The sequence below is a fragment of the Manacus candei genome, unplaced genomic scaffold, assembly GCF_025592945.1.
Source record: "Manacus candei isolate 608988 ecotype Guabito, Panama unplaced genomic scaffold, ASM2559294v1 h1tg000014l, whole genome shotgun sequence".
NCBI classification, from domain to species: Eukaryota; Metazoa; Chordata; class Aves; order Passeriformes; family Pipridae; genus Manacus; species Manacus candei.
The window spans coordinates 76,181,793-76,194,643 of NW_026138062.1; the positions used below are offsets into that span (position 1 = coordinate 76,181,793).

The following is a 12,851-nucleotide window of genomic DNA, read 5'->3' on the forward strand; positions in this document are numbered from 1 at the left end:
TGTTTGGTTTTTTTTTTTTGTTGCAAATAGGGTTTTTTCACGTGGGTTTAGGGTGGATATTTGGGAAAGGTTCTTCCCTCCGAGGGTGGTTGGGGACTGGACCAGGCTCCCCAGGGAGTGGTCACAGCATCAAGGCTGGCAGAGTTCAGGCACATGGTGTGACTCTTGGGGTCGGTCCTGTGCCGGGCAAAGGCTTGGACTCGACGCTCCTCGTGGGTCCCTTCCACCTCAGCATGTTCTGTGATGGTGCGATGAGTTCCCTCTCTTTCAACACTTTTGTTCTTTTTAGGGCTCCTGGCTGGCCGGGGGGCGAAGCCCGCCTCCCGCGCGCCTGCTTCCCTGGCCGTTGTGGCGGCCGCAGCCAGGCGCTGAGTGCCCGCTCCCCGCGCGGGCAGGGCCGCTGCTCCAGGAGTGGCGGGGCAGCGCCGGCGCCTCGAGGATTCCCGGGATTCCCTCGCCGGTTCGCAGGCAACGCTCCTCGCGCGCTCGTTGCTCCACGGGCGAACGTGCGCAGCCAATGGGAGGCGGCGGAGTGGGCGGGGCGAGGCGGGGATTGGGCGGGGCGGGGGCGGGGCCGAGAGGGGCGGTTGGTGGGGTTTGGGTGGGAGCGGGCGGGGCCGGGAGCGGGAGCGCTGCTGCTGAGCGACCCCCGGGCAGTGGCCCCCGGGCAGTGGCCCCCGGGCAGTGGCCCCCGGGCAGTGGCCCCCGGGCAGTGGCCCCCGGGGAGAGACCCCCGGCGAGTGGCCCCCGGTGCGCGGCCCCGGGGCAGGGACCCCCCGTGCGCGGCCCCCGGCGAGTGGCTGCTGCTGAGCGACACCCGGCGAGTGACCCCCAGTAAGTGACAGCCGGTGAGCGACCCGCGGTGAAGAAGCCCCGGTAAGTGACCCCTGGGGAGGGACCCCCGGTGAGCGGCCCGCGGTGAACAACCCCTGGCAAGTGACCCCCGGGGAGGGACCCCGGGGCAGGGACCCCCGGTGAGTGACCCCCGGGCAGGGACCCCCGGTGCGCGGCCCCCGGGGCTGTCGGGCCGGGGCTGGGCGCGTTACTTCCCCATGCAGAGCCGAGCGGGGCCGTGGCGGGAGCGGGGCCGGAGCGGAGCCGGCCGGGGGGAAGCAGTTACAAACCAGGACAGTAAATCAAAGCTCAGAACATACGGTCTTGTTCTCCACAGTTGTAGGACACATCAAACCAGTCCTCTGTTCATTGCCCGTGTAGAACTCTCATCAGGAACCCCAAACTTTCTTGTGTGTATTTGTATAGATATCTATAGATATGTATAGGTAGATAAATATACATACATAGATATGTATAGCTATATAGTTGTGTGTATCTCTCTAAGATTCTGTATCTTTGGATGTGATATTGGCATGCTATTGTTGTGTGGCAACAAGTGGACTTCAAAGGTTACAACACTTTAGGAGATCACCTTTCTGCTTGTGGGTTCTATTTTTTAAAGAAGGTAACAAGAAAAGAACTCTTTAGCCAAATATAAGTTAAGACATTAATCAGAGCAAATGTATGGATTTTTATTTCCAATTGTACAACAAGTCATTCAACTATTTGCATACTCCAAAGCTGGGTTGGAAACTTCTCCCTCAGAAATAAGAAAAACTGTTTTCCCAGGCTGTTACTGACAGCCATGGCAGTTTCCAAGAACAACTCCCCATTCTTGAAATGCAAAGCCTGAAAAATGAAACAACCTGGAAGTCTTGTTGCCAGCACTGATGTGGACAGAAGTTATTAGAGAGTGGAGCAAAGCTAGCACCACAAACAACCTTGGGCTCTGCATTCGTTGGTCATGGCAACAAAGTTTTGCTTTTCAACCCATCTGCTAAGGAAACCTTGCCAGAAAAGTGAGCTTATAACACTACTTTTCTTAAGAAGTTACGAGGCCTTAATCCAGTGTACACAGATGAGCCCCTGAAATAGGAGAGAGGCCAGTTGCTGATGATCAGTGCAGATGAGGAATCAGCTCTGCTGAGTAGGCTTCAAGCTTTGTGATTTTTACAAGTGGACTATTTCAAATCTGTTGTAGAAGAAACAGTCTTTTCTGTTTGATCAACTTTCCACTTTCAGAATACTGGAGTTTATCCCTCAAATTCAGCCTGTAGTTTCAAAAGATAAAAATCCTTTGAGGAAATCTTTCAGCCTCAGTAGCCAATTGCAACGTGCTCAGGGAAGTTCAGCAACAGCACCATGCATTAAATGAACTGTTCTGGACAAGCCATCCCAGAGAGGTTGAGCTCCACTGCTAAACCCTGTAGAGTGCCAAGTGCCATAAGAGCTGATTTTTGGCTTCACTAGGATTCTCTCTGGTTTCATTTGGTGTAGCTGTTCCCTTTTTTCAGCCCTGCGCTGCAATGGCCGGTCCCACCTCCTGAAACATTGAATCCAAATGAAGATTCCTGCCACACAAAACTTGCCACCACAGAAAGATCTTTGCTCCCCAAGAAGTGCCCAGGCTGCCCCAATGACTACACCTAAAGCCAAAGGATCCAGACTTTCTTTCCTGGTGGAAAGAGCTGCGGATTACCTTTTTTTTCGGTCCTGCGCTGCAAGGGCCAAACTGACTATCAAAATTGAATCCAGCTGAACATTCCTGCCAGACAAAAGATGCCACCACAGAAAGCTCTTGCTGAACCAAGAAATACCCAGTTTTTCCCAAACAGTGCACCTGAAAGCCAAAGCTTCCTAACTTTTTTCCCGGGGGAAAGGGCTAGTGTTCCCTTTTTTCAGCCCTGCGCTGCAATGGCCAGTCCCACCTCCTGAAAAATTGAATCCAGCTGAACATTCCTGCCAGACAAAAGGTGCAACCACAGAAAGGTCTCGCTGCCCAAGAAGTGCCCAGGCTGCCCCAACAAATGCACCTCAAAGACAAAGCATCCAGACTTTTTTTCCTGGTGGAAAGAACTGCACTTCCCTTTTTTCAGCCCTGCTCTGGAATGACCAGTCCCAGCTTCTGGATAATTGAATGTAAATGAAGATTCCTGCAAAACAAAAGGTGCCACCACAGAAAACACTTCCTGCCCAACAAGTACCCAGGCTGCACCAACAACATCTGAGGCCAAAGCTTCCAGACTTCTTTTCCTGGTGGAAAGAGCTGCTGTTCCTTTTTTTCTGCCCTGCTCTGCAATGACCGGTCCCACCTCCTGGAAAATTGAATGTAAATGAAGATTCATGACGGACAAAAGGTGCCACCACAGAAAGTTCTTGCTGCCCAAGAAGTGCCCAGGCTGCCCCACCAACAGCACCTGAAGCCAAAGGATCCAGACTTTTTTTCCTGATGGAGAGACCTGCTGTTCCCTTTTTTCAGCCCTGCGCTGCAATGGCCGGTCCTACCTCCTGAAAAATTGAATCCAAATGAAGATTCCTGCCAGACAAAAGGTGCCACCGCAGAAAACTCTTCCTGCCCAAGAAGTACCCAGGCTGCACCAACAACTGCACCTGAAGCCAAAGGATCCAGACTTCTTTTCCTGGTGGAGAGAGCTGCTGTTCCCTTTTTTCTGCCCTGCGCTGCAATGACCTGACCCACCTCCTGGAAAATTAATGTAAATGAAGAGCCCTGCCAGACAAAAGGTGCCACCACAGAAAGGTCTTGCTGCCCAAGAAGTGCCCAGGCTGCCCCAACAACTGCACCTCAAAGCCAAAGCTTCCAGACTTTTTTTCCTGGTGGAAAGAGCTGCTGTTCCTTTTTTTCAGCTCTGCGCTGCAATGGCCTGTCCCACATCCTGACATATTTACTCCAAATGAAGATTCCTCCATACAACAATTGGGCAGTGCGACTGGCAGCTGGAGTTGTATAAAGCCAAGAGCCCTTCTCCCCAGCCAAGCAAGCCTGCAACCTATGGTTCTCTGGTGCATTTTGTGGGCCCGCCTAAGTACTCCACGAGCAGAAAGTTTTCTGTCGTCCTGGACCCTTTGCTCTGGGAAGAATCTTCGTCCATACGCCGTTTGGGCAGTGGGACTGGCAGCTGGAGCTGTATAAGTCAAAGAGCCCTTCTCCACAACCAAGCAGGCCTGCAACCGTTGACTCTCTGGTGGTTTGGGTGGGCCAGCCTAAATACACTCAGAGCAGCAAGTTTTCTCTCCTGGCCCCTTTGCTCTTTGAGGAATCTTCGTCCGTACGCCATTTGGGCAGTGGGACTGGCAGCTGGAGCTGTATAAAACAAAGAGCCCTTCTCCCCAGCCAAGCAGGCCTGCAACCTTTGGCTCTCAGCTGGATTGGGTGGGCCAGCCTATCTACACTCTGTGCAGCACGAGTTTTCTATCCTGGCCCCATTGCTCTGGGAGGAATCTTCGTCCATACGCCGTTTGAGCAGTGGGACTGGCAGCTGTAGATGTATAAAGCCAAGAGCCCTTCTCAACAGCCAAGCAAGCCTGCAACCTTTGTCTCTCTGCTGCAATTTGTAGGGCTGCCTAAGTACTCCAGGAGCAGAAAGAGTTTTCTGTCCTGACCCCTTTGCTCTGGGAGGAATCGTCGTCTATACGACGTTTGGGCAGTGGGACTGGCAGCTGGAGCTGTATAAAACCAAGAGCCCTTCTCCCCAACCAAGCAAGCATGCAACCTTTGGCTCTCTGGACCATTAGTTGGGTCAGCCTGTGTACTCCATGTCAGCAAGTGTTTTCTGTCCTGACCCCTTTGCTCTGGGAGGAATCTTCGTCCATACGCCATTTGGGCAGTGGGAATGGCAGCTGGAGCTCTATAAAGCCAAGAGCCCTTCTCCCCAGCCAAGAAAGCCTGCAACCTTTGGCTCTCGGGTGCATTTGGTGGGCCAGCCTGGGTACTCCATGGCAGCAAGAGCTTTCTGTCCTGGCCTCTTTGCTCTGGGGGGAATCTTCCTCTCTGCCATTTGGGCAGTGGGACTGGCAGCTGGAGCTGTATAAAGCGAAAAGGACTTCTCCCCAGCCAAGCAGGCCTGCAACCTTTGGTACTCTGGTGCATTTGATGGGCCAGCGTAGGTACTCCATGGCAGCAAGGGTATTCTGTCCTGGCCCCTTTGCTCTGGGAGCAATCTTCCTCTCTGCCATTTGGGCAGTGGGACTGGCAGCTGGAGCTGTATAAAGCCAAGAGCCCTTCTCCCCAGCCAAGCAAGCCTGCAACCTTTGGCTCTCTGGTGCATTTGGTGGGCCAGCCTGGGTACTCCATGGGAGCAAGAGCTTTCTGTCCTGGCCCCTTTGCTCTGGGAAGAATCTTCGTCCGTACGTCATTTGGGCAGTGGGACTGGCAGCTGGAGCTGTACAAAGCCAAGAGCCCCTCTCACCAGCGAAGTAAGCCTGCAACCTTAAACTCTCTGGTGCAATTCGTGGACTAGCCTATGTACTCAATGGCAGCAAGGGTTTTCTGTCCTGGCCCCTTTGCTCTGTTAGGAATCTTCCTTTCTGCTGTTTGGGCAGTGGGACTGGTAGCTGGAGCTGTATAAAGCCAAGAGCCCTTCTCCCCAGCCAAGAAAGCCTGCAACCTTTGGCTCTTGGTTGGATTGGGTGGGCCAGCCTGGGTACTCCATGGCAGCAAGAGCTTTCTGTCCTGGCCTCTTTGCTCTGGGAGGAATCTTCCTCCGTAGGTCATTTGGGCAGTGGGACTGGCAGCTGGAGCTGTATAAACCCAAGAGCCCTTCCTCCCAGCCAAATAAGCTTGCAACCTTTGGTTGTCCGGTGGATTTGGTGGGGCAGCCTGGGTACTCCATGGCAGCAAGAGTTTTCTGTCCTGGTCCCTTTGCTCTGGGAGGAATCTTCTTCCATACGCCATTTGGGCAGTGGGACTGGCAGCTGGAGCTGTATAAATCCCAGAGCCCTTCTCCCCAGCCAAGCAAGCCTGCAACCTTTGGCTCTCAGGTCCATTTGGTGGGCCAGGCTAAGTACTCCACTAGCAGCAAGAGTTTTCTGTCCTGGCCCCTTTGGTCTGGGAGGAATCTTTGTCCATACGTCATTTGGGCAGTGGGACTAGCAGCTGAAGATGTATCAAGCCAAGAGCCCTTCTCCCCAGCCAAGCAAGACTGCAACCTTTGGCTCTCTGGTGCATTTGGTGGGCCAACCTTGGTACTCCATGGCAGGAAGAGTTTTCTGTGCTGGTCTCTTTGCTCTGGGAGGAATCTTCGTCCGTACGCCATTTGGGCGTATAAAGCCAAGGGCCCAAGAGACCTTCATTTGGATTCAGTTTTTCAGGAGGTGGGACAGTTATTGCAGTGCAGGGCTGAAAAAAGGGAACAGCAGCTCTCTCCACCAGGAAAAAAAGTCTGGAAGCTTTGGCTTGGAGGTGCAGTTGGTGGGGCAGCCTGGGCACTTCTTTGGCAGCAAGAACTTTCTGTAGTGGCACCTTTTGTCTTGCAGGAGTCTTCATTTTCATGAAATTTTTCAGGAGGTGGGACCGGCCATTGCAGGACAGGGCTGAAAAAAGGGAACAGCAGCTCTTTCCACCAGGAAAAAGAGTCTGGAAGCTTTGGATTTGAGGTGTTGTTGGTGTGGCAACCCGAGTACTTCCTTAGGATCAAGAACTTTCTGTGGTGGCACCTTTTGTCTTGCAGGAATCTTCAGTTGGATTCAATTTTTCAGGATTTGGGACAGGCCATTGCAGCGCAGGGCTGAAAAAAGGGAACAGCAGCTCTTTCCATGAGGAAAAAAAGTCTGGATCCTTTAGTTTCTGGTGCAGTTGGTGGAGCAGCCTGGGTAATTCTTGGGCAGCAAGAACTTTCTGTGGTGGCACCTTTTCTATTGCAGGAATCTTCAGTTGGAATAAATTTTTTAAAAGGTGGGACCGGCCATTGCAGCACAGGGCTGAAAAAAGGGAACAGCAGCTCTTTCCACCAGGAAAAAAAATCTAGATGCTTTGGTTTCTGGTGCAGTTTCTGGAGTAGCCTGGGTACTTCTTGGGCAGCAAGAGCTTTCTGTGGTGGCACCTTTTGTCTGGCAGGAATCTTCAGCTGGAGTAAATTTTTCAGGAGGTGGGTCAGGTCATTGCGACACAGGGCTGAAAAAAGGGAACAGCACCTCTCTCCACCAGGAAAACATCTGGATCCTTTGGCTTCAGGTGCAGTTGGTGGGGCAGCTTGGGCACTTCTTGGGTAGCAAGACCTTTCTATGGTGGCACCTTTTGTCTGGCAGGAATCTTCAGCTAGAGTCTATTTCAGGAGTTACTTTGGCCTTTGCAGGAGAGGGCTAAAAAAAAGGGAATTATCAGCCCTTTCCCCCAGCAAAGAAAGTCTGGATCTTTTGGCTTCAGGTGCTGTTGGTGGGGCAGCCTGGGCGCTTCTTGGGCAGCAAGACCTTTCTGTGGTGGCACCTTTTGTCTGGCAGGAAACTTCATTTGGATTCAATTTTTTAAAAGGTGGGACCGGCCATTGCAGCGCAGGGCTGAAAAAAGGGAACAGCAGCTCTTTCCATGAGGAAAAAAAGTCTGGAAGCTTTGGCTTTGAGGTGCAGTAGTTGGGGCAGCCTGGGCACTTCTTGGGTAGCAAAGATAATTCTGTGGTGGCACCTTTTGCCTGGCAGAACTCTTCATCTGTAGGAAATTTTCCAGGATGTGGGACAGGCATTGCAGAGCAGGGCTGAAAAAAGGGAACAGCAGCTCTTTCCACCAGGAAAAAGAGTCTGGAAGCTTTGGATTTGAGGTGCTGTTGTTGGGCAGCCCAAGCATTTCCTTAGGATCAAGAACTTTCTGTGGTGGCACCTTTTCTATGGCAGGAATCTTCAGTTGGATTCAATTTTTCAGGAGGTGGGACAGGCCATTGCAGCGCAGGGCTGAAAAAAGAGAACAGCAGCTCTCTCCACCAGGAAAAAAAGTCTAGATGCTTTGGTTTCTGGTGCAGTTTCTGGAGCAGCCTGGGTACTTCTTGGGCAGGAAGAGTTTTCTGTGGTGGCAGCTTTTGTCTGGCACGAATCTTCATTTGGATTCAATTTTTCAGGAGGTGGGACAGGCCATTGCAGTGCAGGGCTGAAAAAAGGGAAGAGCAGCTCTTTCCACCAGGAAAAAATGTCTGGAAGCTTTGGCTTTGAAGTGCAGTTGGTGGGGCAGCCTGGGCACTTCTTGGGCAGCTAGAGCTTTCTGTGGTGGCACCTTTTCTATGGCAGGAATCTTCAGTTGGATTCAATTTTTCAGGAGGTGGGACCGGCCATTGCAGAGCAGGGCTGAAAAAAGGGAACAGCAGCTCTTTCCACCAGGAAAAAATGTCTGGAAGCTTTGGCTTTGAGGTGCAGTTGTTGGGGCAGCATGGGAACTGCCTGGACAGTAAAAGCTTTCTGTGGTGCCACCTTTTGTGTGACAGGAATTTTCATTTGTCTTCAATTTTGGGGAGTTGGAAACAGCCATTACTGGGGGGGGGGGGGCTGAAAAAAGGGAATAGCAGCTCTTTCCACCAGGAAAAAAAGTCTGGATGCTTTGGCTTTGAGGTCCAGTGGTTGCTGCATCCTGGGCTCTTCTTGGGCAGCAAGAACTTTCTGTGGTGGCACCTTTTGTCTGGCAGGACTCTTCATTTGGAGGAAATTTTTCAGGAGTTGAGACAGGCATTGCAGAGCAGGGCTGAACAAAGGGAACAGCAGCTCTTTCCACCAGGAAAAGAAGTCTGGAAGCTTTGGCATCAGGTGTAGTTGGTGCAGCCTGGGTACTTCTTGGGCAGGAAGAGTTTTCTCTGGTGATACCTTTTGTCTGGCAGGAATCTTCATTTACATTCAATTTTCCAGGAGGTGGGACAGGCCATTGGAGCGCGGGGCTGAACAAAAGGAACAGCAGCTCTTTCCACCAGGAAAAAATGTCTGGAAGCTTTGGCTTTGAGGTGCAGTTGTTGGGGCAGCCTGGGCACTCCTTCGGCAGCAAAGATAATTCTGTGGTGGCACCTTTTGTCTTGCAGGAATCTTCATTTGGATTCATTTTCTCAGAAGGTGGGAAAGGCCATTGCAGCGCAGGGCTGAAAAAAGGGAAGAGCAGCTATTTCCACCAGGAAAAAAGGTCTGGATCCTTTGGCTTCAGGGGCAGTTGTTGGGGCAGCCTGGGCACTTTTTGGGCAAGAGCTTTCCATGGTGGCACCTTTTGTCTGGCAGGAATCTTTAGCTAGAGTCTATTTCAGGAGTTACTTTGGCCTATGCAGGACAGGGCTAAAAAAAGGGAATTAGCAGCCCTTTCCCCCAGCAAAGAAAGTCTGGATCCCTTGGCTTCAGGTGCTGTTGGTGGGGCAGCCTGGGCACTTCTTGGGCAGCAAGAACTTTCTGGTGGCACCTTTTGTCTGGCAGGACTCTTCATTTGGAGGAAATTTTTCACGATTTGGGACAGGCATTGCAGAGCAGGGCTGAACAAAGGGAACAACAGCTCTTTCCACCAGGAAAAGAAGTCTGGAAGCTTTGGCATCAGGTGTAGTTGGTGCAGCCTGGGTACTTGTTGGGCAGGAAGAGTTTTCTGTGGTGGTACATTTTGTCTGGCAGGAATCTTCATTTACATTCAATTTTCCAGGAGGTGGGAAAGGCCATTGCAGAGCAGGGCTGAAAAAAGGGAAGAGCAGCTCTTTCCACCAGGAAAAATAGTCTGGATCCTTTGGCTTTGAGGTGCAGTTGTTGGGGCAGCCGGGGCACTTCTTGGACAGCAAGAACTTTCTGTGGTGGCACCTTTTGTCTGGCACGAGTCTTCATTTGGAGTAAATTTTTCAGGAGGTGGGACAGGCATTGCAGCGCAGGGCTGATAAAAGGGAACAGCAGCTCTCTCCACCAGGAAAAAAAGTCTGGATCCTTTGGCTTCAGGTGCAGTTGTTGGGGCAGCCTGGGCATTCTTGGGCAGCAAGAACTTTCTGTGGTGGCACCTTTTTTCTGGCACGAATCTTCATTTACATTCAATTTTTCAGGAGGTGGGGCAGGTCATTCCAGAGCAGGGCTGAAAAAAGGGAACAGCAGCTCTTTCCACCAGGAAAAGAAGTCTGGAAGCTTTGGCATCAGGTGTAGTTGGTGCAGCCTGGGTACTTGTTGGGCAGGAAGTGTTTTCTGTGGTGGCACCTTTTGTCTGGCATGAATCCTTATTTGGAGTAAATTTTCCAGGAGGTGGGACCGGTCATTGCAGAGCAGGGCTGAAAAAAGGGAACAGCAGCTCTTTCCACCAGGAAAAAAAGTCTGGAAGCTTTGGCTTTGAGGTGCAGTTGTTGGGGCAGCCTGGGTACTTCTTGGGCAGCAAGAACTTTCTGTGGTGGCCCATTTGTCTGGCAGGAATCTTCATTTACATTCAGTTTTCCAGGAGGTGGACCGGGCATTGCAGCGCAGGGCTGAAAAAAGGGAACAGCAGCTCTTTCCATGAGGAAAAAATGTCTGGATGCTTTGTCTTCAGGTGCAGTTTCTGGAGCAGCCTGGGCACTTCCTGGGGAGCAAAGAGTTTTTTGTGGGTGCACCTTTTGTCTGGCATGAATCTTCATTTGGATTTTATTTTCCAGGAGGTAGGACCAGCCATTGCACCGCAGGGCTGAAAAAAGAGAACAGCAGCTCTTTCCACCAGGAAAAAAAGTCTGGAAGCTTTGGCTTTGAGGTGCAGTTGTTGCGGTAGCCTGGGTACTTCTTGGGCAGCAAGGACTTACTGTGGTGGCACCTTTTGTCTGGCATGAATCTTCATTTCGATTCAATTTTTCAAAAGGTGGGACCGACCATTGCAGCGCAGGGCTGAAAAAAGGGAATTAGCAGCCCTTTCCCCCAGGAGGAAAAAAATCCTGGAACCTTCGGCTTTAGGTGCAGCTGGTAAGGAAACCTGGGCACTTCTTGGGCAGCAAGACCTTTCTGTGGTGGCACCTTTTGTCTGGCAGGAATCTTCATTTCGATTGAATTTTGGGGAGGTGGGACCGGCCTTTTCAGTGCAGGGCTGAAAAAAGGGAACAGCAGCTCTTTCCACCAGGAAAGAAAGTCTGGATCCTTGGCTTTGAGGTGCAGTTGTTGGGGCAGCCTGGGCACTTCTTGGGTAGCAAGAGCTTTCCGTGGTGGCACCTTTTTTCTGGTTGGAATCTTCATTTGTCTTCAGTTTTGGGAGTTAGATTGGCCATTGCAGCGCAGGGCTGAGAAAAGGGAACAGCAGCCCTTTCCACCAGGAAACAAAGTCTGGATACTTTGGCTTCAGGTGCAGTTGCTGGGGCAGTCTGGGCACTTCTTGGGCAGCAAGACCTTTCTGTGGTGGCACCTTTTTGTCTGGGAGGAATCTTCATTTGTGTTCAGTTTTGGGGAGGTGGGACCGGCCATTGCAGCGCAGGGCGGAAAGAAGGGAACAGCAGCCCTTTCCCCTAGGAAAGAAAGCCTGGAAGCTTTGGCAGCTAGGACCAGTTGTTGGTTGTAATAGATTTTTTATTTCTTACTCTCTACTTTGTTTTGATACTGACCTCTGCAATAAAGAACTGGTAATTATCTGTCCCGTGGAGGCGCTATAGGTGTTACTGTAGCAATTAAGCTCCTTGTGTAAGGTTTCTTTCAAGTCGTTTAAAGTGTCCCAAGCGGCAATTAACCACTTCACGCTAAGGAAAGTATTTCCATCAGGTGATGTACTTTCCAAGTGAAAGTTTTGCAGGCTACCAGGAACCCCCCCCGGAGCCCAGTGACCGAACAGAATTGCGGACACCGGCTTTAGCTCTTTGCAGGGCTGTCTTCGTCAGCCTACGGGGACATTTTGGACTGCTTGCTGGAGTCTTGGGGAACCCCTGGAGAGTCTCCAACAGAGAGTTGGTACATTTTCCCGCCTTGGCAGAGCCAGCCTGCCTGTATACCAGCAGCTTAGCCATTCAACATCGTGTAAAGGTGTGCCTGGTGCCAAGCTGGCCAGTGAGCGCCCACCGGGGAGTATTTAAGGCAGTGCCCAGCGTGGTGGTGAGTCCAGTCGGTGTTGGCCAGGGTCCCCTGCTGGTCCCCACTCCCCGCTCCATCCTGCTTGCCTCTGTCCTGCTCGTGTCCCACCTGCCCCGTCTCCTGTCTGTCTTGGATCCAGTCTTTTTCCCCCCTGCTTCTCTCCAGCAGTCCTTCCATGACTGCCTGAGGCTGACTACACCCAGTTCTCTCACTGGTGGTGGTAATCTTTTTGTACTTTCCTTTTCCTTATCTCTCCCTCTTCTTCTCCCCTCCCGCCTCGATTTTACCATTACTTATTGCTACAAAGAAAGCAAATTGTCTGTTTGAGACCTAACATTTGGAGTTTTGTGCCTTAATCTCGCCTTCGAAGTAATCATCTAAAGAACCACATTGCAGCCCCTGACCAGTCTGTAAAACCCACCAACTGCACCTGAAACCCAAAGGTTACAGGCTTGCTTTCCTGGGAAAAAGGGCTGTTGCTCTCTTTTTTCAGCCCTGTGCTGCAATGGCTGGTCCCACCTCCCCAAAACTGAATCCAAATGAAGATTCCTGCCAGACAAAAGGTGCCACCACAGAAAGCTCTTGCTGCCCACCGAGTGCCCAGGTTGCCCCAACAACTGCACATGAGAGACGGAGGCTAAGGGCTTTCTTTGCAGGGTGGAGGTAGAGTCGTGTGCTTGCAGGAGCCCTGTGCTGAAGTTGGCAGTCCTTCCACCTTCCACTATCTCAGTTTGCTCAGAGCTCCATCCAACATGGCCTTGAACACTTCCAGGGATAGGGCATCCATAAATTCTTGGGGTAACTTGTTTCAGTGCCTCACGACCCTCACAGGGAAGAATTTTTTTCATATTATTCGATCTAAACCTGCCCTCTCTCAGTTTGAAGCCATTCCCCCTTGTGCTGTCACTACAGGCCCTTGTAAGTGCTGATGAAACTTGACTGGATATTTTTACACCAAAGGTTATAATTTTTATTTTCTTAAGGCAGTGACAGGGATGATACCGGGATCAATTACACTTCAAAAATCTCTTGCTTGTATTAGTAGGTAAAAATAACAAACGGTATTT

At 51.4% G+C, this 12,851-nt stretch overlaps 1 long non-coding RNA gene across 1 annotated transcript; it reads right to left on the reverse strand.

Annotated features, from left to right (window-relative positions):
* Window positions 1–6,821: 6,821 nt before the first annotated feature.
* LOC127467685 (uncharacterized) lies at window positions 6,822–10,831 on the reverse strand. The gene is made up of 3 exons (XR_007903257.1): window positions 10,706–10,831; window positions 7,085–7,429; window positions 6,822–6,893 (listed from the first exon to the last, which is right to left on the reverse strand). It is a non-coding gene; the product is annotated as an uncharacterized LOC127467685 (long non-coding RNA).
* Window positions 10,832–12,851: the final 2,020 nt, after the last annotated feature.